An 18,756-nucleotide genomic window follows, 5' to 3' on the forward strand; every position below is an offset into this window, starting at 1 on the left:
AAGAGGAGGGTAATTATTCCATCCCACACTGTGTGGATGGAAAAGAACTTTGTCATCTCAAAAGTGGTTTTCGAAGTGCAGTCTGCAGCTGGGACAGATGCCAATGAGTCCAGTATAAAGTCACCACTGGCCACTGACCTTCTTTTTCAGATCATTTTTCCCCAGGGCTTGGACGCTGTCCAGATGCAGGCCAAGTAGACATGCAACTGTTGAACACAGATAAGTGGAATGTACGAATGCTAGTGGACAGGGGAAGTAATAGGAAACTCCACTTTCTAAATATAAAATATCCATGAGTGTAACAGGAGGGCACCTGAGCACAAGGTGATATGAATCACCAACGTAGGGATGCTATTTAGAAAAAACTGACACACTTTCAAGTTGTGATGAGTGAGCACGGAGCAGGGGGAAGAAGTTGTGGGTGTGGCTGAAATTTTGCTCTTTGTGGCTATACATTCTTGGACAAATTACCCTTTTCTGTAAAACCAGCAGGCTGGATTCTATCTTTGTTCCCCAAAGAGTGTCCTTTATATGACTGGTAGCAGGCAAAGTGATGTTACATGGCACAAACATGGACGCTTGACATTTTATTTTATTTTATTTTATTATTTTACTTTTTAAAAAGATTTTTATTTAGTTATTCATGAAAGACACAGAGAGGCAGAGACACAGGCAGAGGGAGAAGCAGGCTCTCTGTGGGGAGCCCGATGCGGGACTCAATCCCACGACTCTGGGATTACAACCTGAGCCAGAGGCAGATGCTCAACCACTGAGCCATCCAGGTGTCCTGACGCTTGACATTTTAATTGTTATGTATTTATTTTTCAGAATACTAGGGAAAATAGGACTGGGATCAATTCCACGATTTCATAGATATGATTATTTAGGATGAGGCTAATGAAGGATTTAGGTCTATTTTTTTTAAAAAGTGAGTCAATTTAGGGATGCCTGGGTGGCTCAGTTGGTTTCTGTGTTTGGTGGTTCCTTGCTACACGTTCATTTTTATGATCAAGGAACTAGAAGCTGATTGGAGGCTCTGTGTGTACGGGGATTGGGCAGGTGGGAGGGGGTCTTGTTGGCTGTTGGGCTTCTCTGTGAGGTAATCCAGAGCAGACCATGTGGTTGGGAGACTTCTCTTGAGCCAGTTGGGTTCTGTTGAGAAAAACTCTCTGATCTCCTGCCTGGGGGTACAAGTCAGGCTGCAGGCATTCTGGGAGGCTGTCAGGGGAAGGAAGCTGGGATCTCCTCATTCCATATGCAGCCTTTGAAGAATCTACCTTCCCTCCATCTGCCTTCTCTTTGTAGTATGGTGACTTAGCCTTGCCCTCCAATGTGGCCCAGTGTCCCCTGGTCTGGAGCTTCTCTGGTTTGGTTTCTCTAGAGTAAACGTCCTCCTCCTGCTAGAGTGAGTGACTTGTCATTGCCTAGGCTGTGAAGTCAGCCTCTAAAATGCTTTGTAAACATACCATAATTTCAACAGATCTTCTCCGCCCCACCACACCTTCTAATGCAGCTGCCACCTCCAATTCCCGAGCCTGTCTGTGGGTCAGAGGCATAACACTTTTTGCTTTTGGTTGGCATTCGGTTTCCAGCCTTCTCTGATCCACTCCATCAGCTACCACTCACCAGTCTAACTTTCCATTTTCTAAGATCCTGTTAACACCTTGTGTCCATCATTGTCTTCTCTTCTGTACTGTGTCTTGGTGGATTTATGCCTATTAGAATTCTTGTCCTTTTTTGTGATTTTTTTCTTTTTTAAAGATTTTATTTATTTATTCATGAGAGACACACAGAGAGAGGCAGAGACACAGGCAGAGGGAAGAGGCTCCCTGTGGGGATCCCAATGAGGGACTTGATCCCAGGACCCTAGGATCACTACCTGAGCCAAAGGCAGATGCTCAACCACTGAGCCACCCAGGCAGCCTTTTGTGGTGTTTCAAGAGGAAGTGAAGATACAAGTATTCAATCCACATGGTAACTGCAATGGTTATAACATTTGCACTCACCAGCATTATACAAAAGTATTGGCTTTCTCATACTTTTAACAACAATGAGCATTATTGTTTATTTTAAACTTTGCTAATCTGATAAGGAAAAAGTGATATCTCATTGTTATTTTAATTTACATGTTCAAAACTTACTAATGATATGGCTGAGTATCTTCCCACATATTTATTGACTATTTGTGTTTTTTTCTTCTAAACCACTTATTTATATCCATTGCTCATTTTTCTAGTGGGGTAGCAAAATTGTTAAATTGTTGATATATGGCCAGCTCTCTGTAAAGAGGCAAAGTCAATCTCTTCTTATATATTCAGTCTCAGAGAACAGGCTTCAGAAAACAGTGGATTTTAATGACTATGTATACAATTTTAAATGATATTTTTCCTCTCCCTTTGATTAAGAAAATAACCTGTAGGGGTGCCTGGGTGGCTTGGTTGATTAGGCATCCAACTCTTGATCTCAGCTCAGGTCTTGATCTCAGGGTTTTGAATTCAAGGCCAGCATTGGGCTCTACACTGAATGTGGAGCCTACTTTAAAAAAAGGAAGGAAGGAAGGAAGGAAGGAAGGAAGGAAGAAGAAAGAAAGAAAGAAAGAAAGAAAGAAAGAAAGAAAGAAAGAAAGAAAGAAAGAAAGAAAAAAGGAAAGAAAGACAGGCAAGAAAGAAAGAAAGAAATCTACCTGTGTTCACTATGGCAAATTTGGAAAATATAGATGAACAAAAGAGAAAACACGAATCACCTTTTCTATAGTTATGTGCTTATAAAAGAGCCATTTTAATGTGTATTCATGTTTTCAACTTACTAAGCACAATTTGTCTTTGTATTGTTATACATTGTTGTATGACATCATTATTAGTGGTAACATGGTATTCCATTGTATAGGTATATGATCGTTTATTTAGTCAATACCCTATTGATGGACATTTAAGTTCTTTTGGGTTAAAATCTTCACTAACAAGTTCTCCTTTTGATCATGACCTCATCTAAGCTTGTTCTACTATATTATCTGCTTAGCAATCTCTTTTTGGGAGGGGGGAAGGATAAAAGGCAAACTTTAATCCTTTTCTAGTTAAATGATTACTAATTCCAAATCAGTGAATACGGACTCACAGAGATTTTCAAGCACTTTGTCTTTTTTTTTTTTTTTTTCCTGTGAGTTGGAGGAAGAGATGGAGAAAGGTCACTGGGGGTTCTCCTTAGATTCCTCCACAGCTTTCACCCCGGGTGAACAGGATGGAGGCCAAAAGACTAGGGAAGAGGGATGTTTGTAATGATGAGACAACAGTAACATATCAGGCAGGTGTCTGAAGAAATAATCCAAGAAATACTATCTTAAGAGAGAAAATCAGAAAGAATGAATTGATCTGAGCGTGGAAGAAACCTGAATCTTGTCCCTGAGCCTGTCACCAACTGTGTTTCCTCAGGCAGATTGCTCAGCCTCTCTGGGTTCCCTACCCTCCTTCCTCATCTCTGGTGGATTTTTAAGTTCTCCTGTATCTTCCAAGGCACTATGAATACAGACTTTTCACACCTGCCGTGTGATCTGGATATGCTACTTACCTTCTCTGATACTTGGTTTTCTCATCTGTAATGTGGGAACACTAATAGCTACTTCATAGAGTTGCTGTGTATGAATGTTTGGCAAGCACTTATCACAGGGCCTTCCCATACCAAGTATCCAATAAATGAAAGCTATTTTTACTGCACGCCGATCGTTATGTAAGAGGAGGGTAATTATTCCATCCCACACTGTGTGGATGGAAAAGAACTTTGTCATCTCAAAAGTGGTTTTCGAAGTGCAGTCTGCAGCTGGGACAGATGCCAATGAGTCCAGTATAAAGTCACCACTGGCCACTGACCTTCTTTTTCAGATCATTTTTCCCCAGGGCTTGGACGCTGTCCAGATGCAGGCCAAGTAGACATGCAACTGTTGAACACAGATAAGTGGAATGTACGAATGCTAGTGGACAGGGGAAGTAATAGGAAACTCCACTTTCTAAATATAAAATATCCATGAGTGTAACAGGAGGGCACCTGAGCACAAGGTGATATGAATCACCAACGTAGGGATGCTATTTAGAAAAAACTGACACACTTTCAAGTTGTGATGAGTGAGCACGGAGCAGGGGGAAGAAGTTGTGGGTGTGGCTGAAATTTTGCTCTTTGTGGCTATACATTCTTGGACAAATTACCCTTTTCTGTAAAACCAGCAGGCTGGATTCTATCTTTGTTCCCCAAAGAGTGTCCTTTATATGACTGGTAGCAGGCAAAGTGATGTTACATGGCACAAACATGGACGCTTGACATTTTATTTTATTTTATTTTATTATTTTACTTTTTAAAAAGATTTTTATTTAGTTATTCATGAAAGACACAGAGAGGCAGAGACACAGGCAGAGGGAGAAGCAGGCTCTCTGTGGGGAGCCCGATGCGGGACTCAATCCCACGACTCTGGGATTACAACCTGAGCCAGAGGCAGATGCTCAACCACTGAGCCATCCAGGTGTCCTGACGCTTGACATTTTAATTGTTATGTATTTATTTTTCAGAATACTAGGGAAAATAGGACTGGGATCAATTCCACGATTTCATAGATATGATTATTTAGGATGAGGCTAATGAAGGATTTAGGTCTATTTTTTTAAAAGTGAGTCAATTTAGGGATGCCTGGGTGGCTCAGTTGGTTAAGCATCCAGTTCTTGATCTCACCTCAGGTCTCGATCTTGGTGTTATGAGATCAAGACCCATGTTGGGCTCCATGCTGGGCATAGAGCCTACTTAAAAACTAAAAAGGAGGGATCCCTGGGTGGCGCAGCGGTTTGGCGCCTGCCTTTGGCCCAGGGCGCGATCCTGGAGACCCGGGATCGAATCCCACATCGGGCTCCCGGTGCATGGAGCCTGCTTCTCCCTCCGCCTGTGTCTCTGCCTCTCTCTCTCTCTCTGTGACTATCATAAAAAAAAAAAAAAAAAGGACTCAATTCAAAGAAAATTCAAAGATGATATGCAGAAATGACAAATATTGTGAAGAGTGTAAAATGAGAACATCAGATGTGGTAGCCAGAATAACAGCCCCCCAAAGATATCCACACCTGAACCCCCAGAACCTATGTGTTGCCTTATATGGCAAGAAGGGCTTTGCCGAGGTGGTGAAAGCTTTTGAAATGGGGAGATTATTCTGAGATATCAACATGGGCCCCACGTAATCAAAAGGTACTCATGAGAAGAAGGTGGGGGGGGGCGGTGATGGTCAGAGTCAGATAAGGCAACGTGACCCCAGAAGCACTGCTGGAGAGAGGTGGCCACCAGCAGGAACCAGCCCTGCCAACACCTTGATTTTATCCCTGTAAGTCTCATTTTGGATGCCTGACTTCCCACAACTGTAGGAGGATACAGTAGTGTTGTTTAAGCCACTAAGCATGTGGTAATTTGTTAGAGCGGCCGCAGAAGTCGAATACACCCGACTTGGGATGCCCTTGGAAGTGGTTCATTCTGCAAGGTCAGAGACTCTCTAGAGCATAGCAAAGGAACTTGGCAGGAGAGTTAGACTCCTCAGTTGCCTGCCCGCACTGAAGGAGGAGGGGCCTGACCCTGCCATGACTGTAGGGTAAATTGGCCCGGGAGAGGCAGGGATTGCACCTCCCCCATGAGGGTGCTGGGCACCTAGAGGGCAGGACTCGTCCTGACTCATGGGAGCTGCCAACAACCTGCTCGTTTTATAGAGAAAGAACCCGAGACTCTCAAGATGTGGGCAAAATCACCTGTGATGGGGCCCAATTTGACCGAGTAGAAGAAATTCCTGGATGTCTAAGGTGGTGGGAGGGAAGGGCTCCAGGCAGAGACTGCAGGTTCTCACACCAGGGTGAGGAGACCTGAGAAGGGGCGGGGCTCTGGCTGGGGGTAGAGGGTGGGTCCTTCCACCCTTTGATGCCTTCTCTGTGTGTCTGGGCTTCTTGTTCTCACAGCCCTGCCTCTAATATCTTTTTATCAGGGTTTTAATAACTGTCCTGTCAACACATGACTTTTGAAAATCGTTGAAACAGCAACATGCTTGGGGAAAAGGCTTTCCTGTCCTCCTCTCCCCCCACTCTGCTCTAACCCACACCTGGGTCCTGCAGCCAGCATTTAAATCAACATCTTCTCTGCCTGGCCCACTCTCCTCCAAAGGACATGAATTTCATGGCAGGCACATTTCTACCATGATTTTTTTTTTTAAAGATTATTTATTTATTTATGAGAGATACACAGAGAGGCAGAGACACAGGCAGAGGGAGAAGCAGACTCCCTGCGGGGAGCCCGACACGGGGCTCAATCCCAGGACCCTGGGATCACAACCTGAGCTAAAGGCAAATGCTCAACCACTGAGCCACCCAGGTGTCCCTCTACCATAATTAACACAAAACCTGGGATGTTTCGTTTCTGCACTTCAGTATTTGTGAGTCAAAATCAGCCTCCATGGAGCATACACTCCTGAAAAAAGCCCAATCTAATTTCGAGCAGAAAATGTTTCTCGTGTTCAGATCACAAACTCCCCTTCTTCAGTCTGCAAAGTGGATATCGGAACCTGCTCTGCATTATACTGGGTAGGGATGGATGAAGGCTAGTGGCAATTTCCTCCAAGATCCCAGGGACTCAGGTTAGTTTATAATTTTTTTTAAATAACACTTTTTTAAAAAAAGTTTTTATTTATTTATTCATGAGAGACACAGAGAGAAAGACAGAGACACAGGCAGAGGGAGAAGCAGGTTCCATGCAGGGAGCCCGATGTGGGACTCCATTCTGGGACTCCAGGATCATACCCTGGGCCAAAGGCAGGCGCTATACCGCTGAGCCATTCAGGGATCCCAAGTTAGTTTATAATTATACACGGTCAGGGTATTGTTCCCCTTATTGAGACTCCTCCCCCTCACTCCCCCACCTCTCACAGAAAAGCAATCCTCACGTTCCAGGTTAGTTCCAGGTAGTTCCAGGTAGCTCCAAGGTAGTTCCACCATTCAAAATCCCAAATATCATTATGTTGTCAGTTAACAGGTGTTTACAAAGTTGAAAAAGATTGTAGGGTGGAAACTGATCATGTACATGCTTATGGGAGGGAATCACATCAGATTGGGCCAATCAGGGAGTCTTAGCAGAAGAAGGTATTTCCTAAGATCAGTGCCACACCACTAGGAGCCCCCCTATTTTTTAAAAAAGATTTTATTTATTCATGAAAGACACACACAGGGAGAGAGAAGAGACACAGGCAGAGGGAGGGAGAAGCAGGCTTCCTGCAGGGAGCCCGATGTGGGACTCCATCTTGGGTCTCCAGGATCAGGCCCCCGGGCTGAAGGTGGCGCTAAACCACTGAGCCACCCAGGCTGCCCAGGAGCCCCCCAATTAAAACTTACTGATCCCAGTGTATCCACATCACTCTTGTATATGCTGGAAAGACTTGGCTGCAAGGATGGAGTTTAAAAAGGTCCTAAAGCCACAGACTGGAGAAAATCACTTGCAAAGAATTTTGAGGAAATTATCTTAAGTGTGGCTGCTTTCTTATGTTTTTTAAATTAAAAAATATACATTTAATCATTTTTGGTTCAAAGGTACAGAAAAGAAACAAAAAAGGAAGGAAGAACAGATGACAGAGAGAGAGAAAGAGAAAAAATATATAACCTGTGATCTCATCTCCCAGAGCTGGCCACTGTTAACATCATCTACCTTTCCAAACTTTTCTATGTTTAATGTATACATGTTCTTCTTCTTCTTCTTCTTCTTCTTCTTCTTCTTCTTCTTCTTCTTCTTCTTCTTCTTCTCTTCTTCTTCTTCTTCTACAATAGTGGGATTGTATTAACAATATGTGTAATTTGTTCATTTAAGCACGTATCCGTGAATATCTTTTGTTTTTATTTTATTATTATTATTTTTTTATCTTTTGTTTTTAAATATTCGTCAGTAACATTGTTACCAATTGTGTACTGTGGTATGGTGGGGCAATCACATCATTCCACTCAACTCACCTCTTTGCCTAGTTTGCTTCCAAATTTTTGCTAAACAATGCCTTGATGAAAATCCTAATGGAAAAATCTTTGCACACATCCTTGCTATTTCTCTTTGGATAAATTCCGAGGGGAGGCTGGATCACAGGGGTTGCGCATTTTAAAGTTTTTAATTCCTGCTGCTAAGCTGTGTACCAGAAAAGCTCTCACCTAGGGACACCCCCTGGGCGCTGCACACGGCAGTACTAATTTTTATGTGCTCTCATCTGCATATTGGAGTCTACTGTTTTAAAATCTCATACATTTGTTGGATGAAATATGGAATCTCTTCCTTACTGCTGCCCTTCTTCTTCTTCTTCTTCTTCTTCTTCTTCTTCTTCTTCTCCTTCTCCTTCTTCTTTAAAAGAAACTCTCTCGAGCTTCTCCAGATTTTTTTCTTTCTTTTTTTGATATGAGAGAGAGAGAGAGAGAGAGAGAGAGAGCACAGGGGGGAGGAGCAGAGGGAGAGGTCAAGAAGCAGACTCCCCACTGAGCAAGAGCCTGATGTGGGACTCCATCCCAGGACCCTAAGTTCATGACCTGGGCTGAAGGCAGATGTTTAACCAACTAAGCCACGCCGGCACCCACCTTCTTTGCTGTTCTATTTGGAATGCTTTTGATTAGCAGCAAGGTGAATATGATATGCGCGTTAGTCACCTGTATTTTTAAATTTTGTGAGCTGCTTCTTCTTGCTTATTTTGTTTTATGGGAGAGTTCTTTACTGGAGTTCTAAATAATAAAAAGTGATTTGATTAAAGGAAGAAAAAAGAAGGGGCACCTGGGTGGCTCAATTGGTTGAGTATCTGACTCTTGATTTGGACTCAGGCCATGATCTCAGGGTTGTAAGATGGAGCCCTGCGTCAGGCTCTGCGTGCAGCAAGGAACCTGCTTGAGATTCTCTCTTTCCCTCTTTCTCTGCCCCTCCCCTTGCTTGAGCGCTCTCTCTCTCAAATAAATAAATAAATAAATAAATAAACAAATAAATAAATAAATAAAATCTTAAAAAAAAACAATAAAAAAAAGAGGAAGGAGCAGCTGAGAGCAAAGAAAATATCCCAGAACTTAAAAAACATTCGTCGCAGGGTATTTGTTCATTCAACAATTAAGCACCTGCTACGTGCCAGGTGCTGTCCTAAATGCCCCCTGAAATAAAAAAATATTAAAAATTCTAGCCTCTTTGTTTCTCCTCAGTACTTATCACTACCTGATGGGCTAATGTGTCTCTCTTTTCTGTTTCCTGTCTTTTCTGTGAGCTTGTGTCATTAACTGCTCTATTCCTGGATCCTAGAACAGGGCGGGCACTCAAAAGACGATCTGTTGGATGCTTGCGTGCATGATCATTCAGTCCTGGTAACTTTGACTCACTGGCTTCCCCAGTAATGGGAATTTGGCTGAAATTGCCTAATATGATTGGCTCAGCTTGGTAAGAAACACTCCGTTTCTTTTCAGCCTTGTCATTTCATCAGAATGGTTTGGGAGTGAACAAAATCAGTGCCACCTTGCCTGTGTAAAGGTATGTGAGGAGATCTTTTGTCTGGGGATGGTCACATTGTTTATGTAGGTGTGATGTCAATAGCCCTTGGGGTTGCCAGGTGTTAACCATGCTAGCAATTAACAATGTCGTGCCATCCTCTCCTGCGGAGGCAGCTATCACTCAGGGGTGTGGGTAGTGACACAAGGGGCCGGCCGGTTGGGAGCCAGGGCTGACAGTGAAGACAGAAGCTTGGGGGGAGTGGAGGCTCTGAAGCCAGGAATGCCACAAGGCTTCAGATAGTTCCAGAACGGGAGGAAGCCCACAATTCAGGTAGGTTGCTGGGGAATAATTAGGGCAGCTCCAAGAGATTCATGGGAGCATGGCAGGATATCAGGTTCCATTAATGGGGAGGAAAAAAAGGCTAAGCAAAGACTTTTTTTTTAAAAGATTTTATTTATTTCTGAGAGACACACAGAGAGAGGCAGAGACACAGGCAGAGGGAAAAGCAGGCTTCCTGTGGGGAGCCCGATGTGGGACTCAATCCCAGGACCCCAGGGTCACGCCCTGAGCTGAAGGCAGATGCTCACTGAGCCACCCAGGTGCCCCAGAAGTGGGTATTCTTGAATCAGACACGAACTGGTTATCATGCCTTATCTTAGAAGGGGGAATTTATCATCTGACCGAAGGCTGGGCATTCTGTAGACCACTTAGCAAGTGGTTCACCCAATCGGTATTTATTGGCTGCCCACTCTATGCCAGGCACTGTGATAGAAAGTGAGCTTCTCTATCTAGAGCATTGGCATATATTATTATGTTCTTAATTCCACATCTCTGTTGCATTTTATATAGCAGTCTTCTATTTTAAGGGTCTTGTCAGTTTTATAGAGAAGATGATCCCATGTCATTAAGCCCGATATTCACTCCGGGAGCAGCCCCTGCCACACCTTATGCTTTTACCCTGGGCATCTTTCTTCATAGCATCTGCATGATCTGACAGAAATAAATTGATCTGTTTCCTTATTATCCATCTTCCCCATTAGAAGATAAGCTCTGTGGAGGTGGGGTGCTTTAGATAGTGATGACAGCTTGAACCCCAAGGCCTAGAACAGAGCCAGCACTAAACTCCTAGCTGATGAATGAGAGACTTACCTCTCTCTAGAAAACTACTTCTTACCTCAAGGTCCAAGAGTATATATATATTTTTTTGCCCCAGGAGTATAATTTTTAAATAAAAAACCCTATTATTATTATGACTATTCTTTAAAAAATTTTTATTTATTTATTCATGAGAGACACACAGAGAGAGAGGCAGAGACACAGGCAGAGGGAGAAGCAGGCTCCCTGTGGGGAGACCGATGCAAAACTCCATCCCAGGACCCCAGGGTCACGCCCTGAGCTGAAGGCAGATGCTCAACCACTGAGCCACCCAGGCGTCCCTAATTGAAACACATCTGAGAGTTTGCTAAATACCTGTTGCTGGGGAATAGTAGGATAATCAATAGTAGGACAGACATCCCCTGTGCTCAATGAGCTTTGACTCCCTGGGGAGAGCTTAGACACCTCCATGACCAAAAAGTCATGTTCAGCAATTCTCCTGTGAACTATGTGGGGTTCTACTTGAACTCAGTGGAAGGAGCACTGATTTGGGGGCTTTAGGTATAAGGTAAGGCTTCCTGGAGAAGGAAACTTATGAATGTGACTTCAAAAGGCAGAGAGGAAGGTTGGTTAGCCGGGCTTAGGGAACAGCTGTAGTCCATAGTGCAGTGGGAGACAATAAGAGGCCCGGAGAGGAAGGGAACTGTTTGGGAGACACAGTGGAGGGTCTGGCCAGAACCAGATAGGTGAACTTCAGGAAGTAGACTGTAGAAGTGGGTTAGAAGGACCTTGAATGCTTGGCTTTGTAGTTTGTACTTTATCACAAAGGCAACAGAATGCTGAAACAAGTTTTGGAACCAGTGATGCTGTCTATCGCCAAAGGGATTTTAGCAAAAGTTATTCTGATGGCTGCATGGTCTAAACTGGGAAGATCTAGGAGGAAAATACTGTGAAAATGGATTTGAGAGAGTTGATGATGGGAGAGTCTACCAGGGTTTGGTGACCTCAAGAGTGAAATAAAAGCTGGGAAAACCCTGGAAATGAAAGCTGGGAAAACCCTGGGAAAGGGGATAATTAAGGGGATCGGAGGAGGCCTTTTGTGCCTTAGTAACTAGGTGAGTGTCAACACATTGTCAGAAACATGAAACTTATTTTGGAAATTTCCACTGGGGCAAAGGGAGGATTTGTGTGGGGTTCAGGCAGAGTTGGAGGTGGTGGTGGGATGTCTGGTAGATGTATCCAGCTGGCTTTTAGGAACCAGCCACCCTTTGGGAGTCCCTTGGCCAGCCTGGGCACAAGAGATCTATGCCCTGAAAGGCCAGCAGAAAATATTGGCCAGGGGATCCCTGGGTGGCTCAGTGGTTTGGCGCCTGCCTTTGGCCCAGGGCTCGATCCTGGAGTCCTGGGACCGAGTCCCGCGTCGGGCTCCTGGCATGGAACCTGCTTCTCCCTCCTCCTGTGTCTCTGTCTGTTTCTGTCTCTGTCTCTGTCTCTCTGTGTCTATCATGAATAATAAACAAATCTTAAAAAAAGAAAATATTGGCCAAAAAATTATGGAGAGATTATTAGGCTGAATCAAAACTTTGATTATGATCTCTGCTTACCTGATTCAATGGAGGGTTACATGGACCTGATCTCTCCAGCGTTTTCAAGGCAGGCCTGCAGGAAGCAGGTCTTTTGTGTGTGATGTGGCTGGAATCCTACATTCTCATTAGCTGGAGTTTTCATTTGTGGCCAAACTTCTCCTAAGGCAACTGGTCAACCCCTACCTCCCCCAGTAGAAACTGGCCTCTGTTTCCCGAGTCTCTGAGGGGGTGGGAGGGAAGGTGAGATGCTGTGCATGGTCAACTGTGATATTGACCCCTTTGGCTCCAAAGACCCGAAGAGGACCTTGTGCCAGGACCCATGCCTCAGGAAACCCCTACTAAAGAGTTTATGAAGGCAGAAGATGCAGCAACCTCACTCATCTCTTTTACCTTTACAAAGCTGATTTTGTCACTTCTGTTCCCCTTCGAGACTGCTTTCTGGCTTCACTTCCACTTTACTTTTCCTGGAAGGGCATACTGGAAACAGGGAGTGGGGCAAAGGTTGTTGACTATTACTTGGGAGAAAGCGCAACAGCACAGCGGAAGATCAGTAAAGGGCTTTGATATTATTTATTGAGAGCCTGGCCAGGCAGAGCCCATTCATTAAGATGGGGCCAATGCACGAGTCCTGACAAACACCAACTCTGGATCCAGACTGAGTAGGAGGGGTGGTGGCCTGCAAGATGATGCCAACATTTTCTGCAGGGCCTGGCCTGCCATTAGGTGACTCAGTGTATTTCCCAGGACTTCAGCCAGGAGGCGGGGACAAGACTCGAAGACTTTGTTTTTTCCTCTCCGGGTGGGACTGCTATATCTTGGCTCCAGGTCCACAGGAAGGCCTCCCTGCCTAATTATCTCTCTGCCTGTGATCTCATCGGTCAGACCACAGCTTTGACCAGGGAAGCAGAGCCTCAGACCTGAAAGAGCTTCCGCAGTGTCCCACAGGTCACTGGGCTTGGACACTTAGTTTAAACTCCACCTTGGGTTTAGACTCCAGTTCCTCTGGGCCTCACTTTTGTAATATATATACTTGAGGTAATAATTCCAGCTGCTTATGAGGATTGAGGAAGGCAATTTATATAAAGCACTTAGCACAGTGCTCTAGCCCAATAAATGGTAGTTATTGTGAACAGATCCCCTTAGTTGAGTGGCAGTATAGTAGAGGTTAATAGTATGGTTTCTGGAATGAAACCATCCAGACATCTGGGTTTGGATCTTGAGTCCTCTTTTATATTTTATTCTTTTTCTAGTTGATTGACCTTGGGCAACACCATTTTGCTGACTCTCTGTAAAATGGGATTTTTAAAAAAAATTTCATCTATTCATGAGAGACACACACAGAGACACACACACAGAGAGAGAGGCAGAGACACAAGTAGAGGGAGAAGCAGGCTCCCTGCAATGGGCCCGATGTGGGACTTGATCCCAGATCCTGGGATCATGCCCTGAGCCGAAGGCAGACACTCAACAGCTGAGCCACTCAGGCGTCAATAAAATGGGAATTCTAACAGTACCTATTTCACAGGGTCGTTGTGTGGATTAAATTATGCACACCAAACTTTCACATCATTGCCAGTGCATACACACAGCACAACAAAAGTGGACTACTCTTACTGTCATTATCATGATCTTCTCAAGCCTCTATCTTTCAGAGTCTAGCTCAACATGCCATCCTTCTCATAAATCCCATTCATCACATCTCCAATTTTTATTGATTTGGACCCCTCTTCCAGTCCATCTTGCATTGTTCTCATTTATGTCCATTTGCCTCAAAAAACGTAACTGGATCTCCCACCCTCACCTTGCTTTTGCCTTGAGGCCTGTCTTTCACATGATTACCGTGTCCAAAAAACCCACAGATCCAATTCTGAGAGCATTGACATCAGAGATAATTACACTGCACGTTATGCAGTAAAAGTTCCTAGAGGTGTTTTTAAAACAGCTCTACTCAAGTTGCTGCTCCCCAAGCAGTTGCTCATCCTCACCTCTCCACTTTTTGAGCTGAGTACCCCCTCAGCCCTCTTCTGTCTCAAGTCCCCTATGGATGTGAGAGTCTTCAGGGGCCCCAGGGGGAGAAACCCACAAATAACATACACTTAGAGATGCAAAATATATAAGGGGATGTATTTGTATGCCCCTCAACGAGTCCATTCACTCTGATCAGCAAGTATCTGAATGCCCACTGTGTGTCCAAGCTCCTTGGACGGGGTGGGGGGATGGCGGGCTCAGCCCTCATGGAATTTACAATCTGCCAGAGGGAGACAAGTCGGGGCGTGCAATGTCAGCTGGAGGGAGTGCCGTCAACACCATGCAGGCCTCGGTGGGAGCGACGAGGGGGACCGGGGTGCTGGGGGTGCGCTCCGAGGTGAGTCCTTATAAACGAGCTCCCTGAGACTCACACTCGAAGGGCCTCGCTGGCTGTAAGACGGGGAGGCAGGAGGGTGTCACCCCTCTGGGGGTCGGCACCTCCCCGGAACAGCGCACCCCTTTCGGGGGAACCGCGAGGCCCGGGAGCGCCTGCGCAGAGGCCGCCGCCAGCCAGACGTCAGCGCGCCGCGCCCGCGCGCCTCCTCCCCGCGTCGCCCTCCGCGCCGCAGCCCCGCCCCGGCCGCGCGCGCGCTCTCGCGCATGCTCCGGGCCCCGCCCCCGTGCGTCACAGAATGGCCTCGGACCCCTGGCGGCCCCTGACGTGTCGGGGAGGAGCCGGCGCCGAGGTGCGCGGAGGGGAGCCCCGGGCCGCGGAGGGGAGCGGAGCCGAGCGGCTGGGCGGGCCTGGCCGGGCCAGCGGAGCGGAGACGTCGGTCGAGCGGCGGCGAACATGCGCTTTTGACACACTGGAGGTGAGCGGGCGGTGCGGGGCCGCTCCCGAGGGGTCGGGTCGGGCGGCGCCGCCGAGGCCTGTCCCCGGGGAGCCGGCCGGGCCCGCGGGCCCGGGCCCGGGCTCTGGGGGCGGCCGGGCCGGGGCGGCTGTTCCAACCGCTCTAACTGCCCGCCCCGGTGCGCGGTGTGGCCCCGGGAGCCGGGCGCGGGCGCGGGCGCAGGCCGGGACGTGGCGCCGCGGGCCGGGGCGCTGGTGGCCGCGGCGCGCCCAGCCCTCCCCCGCCTCCTCCGCGGCTGCCCTCGGCGGCCAGGGCTCGGGCCGGCTCGGATTCCCGGCGCCCGGGGCCTCTCCTGGCGGGGGCGGCGGCGGCGGCGGCGGGGGCGGCCACGGCGGGCTCGGGGGCGTCCCCGTTGACTCCCCGCCCCTCCTGGAGTTGGCAAAAGTGTCCCCGCACCGGGGACAGTTTCGAGCTCTCTGTGCTCGCCTTCTTCTTCTTCTTCTTCTTTTTTTTTTTGTTTTGCTCGTAAGCAACCGAAGTAACCTTTTAAGTTTTGCGGAGGAAGTGAGGGGTTCTTTCGGTGCCGATAATGACATTACAATTCTGCAGCGCCTTGACGCATTTCAGAACACTCCTTGCTGTCTGTTGAATCTCATCATCCTGTGCTTGTGCCTGATTGTGTGACCTCCATTTGACGGATGGGGAAATTGAGCCCCGGCGGGGGTAGGGGTGGGGCTGGGGGGAGGAAGTAATTTATACGGTGCTTTGGATGCTACCAGTTGGCGAATGGCTTCGTTTGAATGGGATTTTACATTTTTGCTTCGAAATTACGGTGTGTGTGTGTTTGTGATTTTTATACCCTTCTCAGCAAGAAAAGCACGGCAGAAAATTGGACCTGACGAAAATTTGCTAGAACCTAGTAGAAGATGCTTTCGAATATTTTTTGAGCAGACTCATCTGGGATGAGAACTGCTACTCACGCATCAAGAGAATCCTACTCTGTCTGAAACCAGCTCTTGGGTCGCTGGCTGATTGTTCTGCGTGAAAAATTGTGCTGCTCTTGATCCACTTCTGAAGTAGGGTAACGCCTTTGCTAAATCATGAGGTGCGGTAAATGCAACCTTAAGTCGTGGGTTGAAGAGAAGTAAAAGGGGAGCGGAGGAAGGTAACTCTTCCAAATTTTTATTAGAACTAATATTTAAAATTGGGAGATTATAAGGAACAAAGAAGACCTTGGGTGGCTCTGGTTGGAGGTTGACTTGGTCCACATAGTTGCTAAATCTTACAAAGCTATTCTTTTTCAGTTCAATGTAGACTCCTTTAACTTAATAAATTTGAGTTGGGTAAGGGACATTAAAAATAAGTGAAAACCTCAGTAAACACTTACATCTGGGTTTCATGACATCTGCAAAACTTATTTTTATTCTCCTTTTAAATCATGCTGAGATAAATGTGGTGACTAAAGCTTAAAATGACTTCTGACATAAGTTCCTGATCACTTTGTAAGGCAGAAGAAGAAGTTTGGTGGTCAGGACTGAGACAGAGATTGTATTTATGATCAGCTTTGGAAAGGAAAAAATTCTGTAAATGTCACCTTTGGGAGAAGTAGAAGATTTTGGTTAAAAGGCATGTATTACCTACAGTGAGTTCCAGAACTCTCTCAATCTCATTCATCGATAGTAGAACTATTAATAGGACGACCAGGGCAGCTCGCGGTGGCTCAGCGATTTAGTGCGGCCTTCAGCCCCGGGGTGTGCCTGGAGACCTGGGATCGAGTCCCACGTTGGGCTCCCTGCATGGAGCCTGCTTCTCCCTCTGCCTGTGTCTCTGCCTCTCTCTCTGCATCTCTCATGAATAATAATAATAAAAAAAAATTAAAAAAAAATAGGATGACCATATCACGTGAGATGGATTTTCTTACCATTGCACAAAAAGTAGTTCTCAGTGAGTATAGCATTTTGGACAGGCTGTTTTTCACCCAAATGAGTTGATTTGTCAGTTGCTAACTGAAGGTCACATAGAGTGTGTGATATGCCCTATGTGAAAGTTGTCATATTTTTGAGATCCATACTCCCATTTGTGTGAGACATGGTATGGAGGGAATATTTGGGGAGCAAGGGAGAGTACATAGTTATCTGCTTTCACCAGCCTCATAAGATTGTTGATGTATTGTTAAAGCTTTTTAAAAACATTTTTTAGCAGTGATTTGTCTGTATTGGCTAACTTTCTATAGCCTTCATATCTCCAGTTACATAGTTTCAAATAGCACAGTGAACACATCCTCCCCCTGTAACCTGAAACAAACTGAACAGACTATCTCCACAGCTCCTGAGAAGATCTTTTGAATATCTATGGTAGTAGCAAGTTTTGATCATTTGTAAAAATTCTGATTTTTTTTTTGGGAAGGGTACTTCTGATGAATAAAACCAGAGTGGTAAAACAGGTAATACCAATCAGGAAGCATTAAGAATGAGGTGTGACCACAAATACTTTTTTTTTTTTTCCCTTCAGTTTTTATTTTTTTATTTATTTACTTATGATAGTCACAGAGAGAGAGAGAGAGGCAGAGACGTAGGCAGAGGGAGAAGCAGGCTCCATGCACCGGGAGCCCGATGTGGGATTCAATCCCGGGTCTTCAGGATCGCGCCCTGGGCCAAAGGCAGGCGCCAAACCGCTGCGCCACCCACGGATCCCCCTTCCTTCAGTTTTTAATCTGGCTCTTGAAGGCTATTCCAAAACAGGTTTTGAAAAATGTTTTCAGTTATGGTGGTATCATTGGACTATGGATATAGCTTCTGGAAGAAATTAAGGAATCATTTATATAAGTTCTGAAGCACATTTATTTTGTGGTCATACTTCAGAGGCCCACTATTAAACTTTTTTTTTTTTTTTTACAATTTAATTAAATTTATGCTGTATTTACAATGTGCCAGGCTCTATACTAATTACTTTATAAATATTAATTCCCTTAATCTTCATAACGGCCCTATTTTAATTATTATCTCCATTGTGCAGGTGAAGAACGGGGGCATGGGGTTGTTGAGTAACTTGCCCAAGGTCACCTAGCTAGTGAATATAGGAGTCTCGCTCCAGTGTCTGGGCTCCCCACTACTGCTGTGTTGGTTCTCCCACTTATTCCCGGGTTAAATGTTTTTAATTGGTTTCTTCTGGAAAAGGCAATGGTCATTTTAGTAAAAGGCTTCAGTTGTTGATTATACTGTTTGAGGAGCCAATAAACAAGTTGTAAAAGTAGCCTGTTAAAAATTGTAGTCAACTTTCAATTTGTGTAAGATTCAGCAAGAAAATAGGAGATGCATGTGTGAAATAAAAACACATATTAGTTTTGCTAGCATTATTTGACACTGAACTAGGTAGTTGGACAAGGAGGACAAGAAATAGAGCTAGATATTGAAGAAGTTTCGCAGGAAAGTCTATTTAAAACCCAAGTCACCAGGGGATACTGATGGAAAAGTTGGTGGTTGTATTAAGAATATGGCCCTATTTAGGAACCAAAAATCAGGGACAAATGAATATAGCACACCCAGAAGTGTAAACAGGTAGATTCCTTAGGGAACACTACTTAGCTCAGTGCTTCTCAGTGTCTTTACTACTCATGAGTCTTCTGATACTGAGTAAAGAGCCAATGTCAACAGAAGAGCCTCACCCAGAAAAGTTTCACATTGAGCATGTGAATGATAATGTCTGTAGATTAAAAACTGTTGAGCCAATTCTTCTACAAATAAGATTTATTTGTAGAAGGATTGGCT

At 45.5% G+C, this 18,756-nt stretch overlaps 1 protein-coding gene across 3 annotated transcripts in view; it reads left to right on the forward strand.

Annotated features, from left to right (window-relative positions):
- Nucleotides 1–18,756, forward strand: part of NDEL1 (nudE neurodevelopment protein 1 like 1) — a 50,638-nt gene that overhangs the window by 5,538 nt on the left and 26,344 nt on the right. Inside the window, exon 2 of one of the 3 annotated variants that reach the window (XM_041771838.1) lies at nt 9,465–9,528. The gene's annotated coding sequence lies outside the window, so the exon portion shown is untranslated. Of the gene's footprint in view, nt 1–9,464; nt 9,529–14,853; nt 15,011–18,756 lie in introns of those variants that run through there. The other 2 variants (XM_041771837.1, XM_041771836.1) reach the window with 2 other exon arrangements.

The sequence above is a fragment of the Vulpes lagopus genome, chromosome 10, assembly GCF_018345385.1.
Source record: "Vulpes lagopus strain Blue_001 chromosome 10, ASM1834538v1, whole genome shotgun sequence".
NCBI lineage: Eukaryota > Metazoa > Chordata > Mammalia > Carnivora > Canidae > Vulpes > Vulpes lagopus.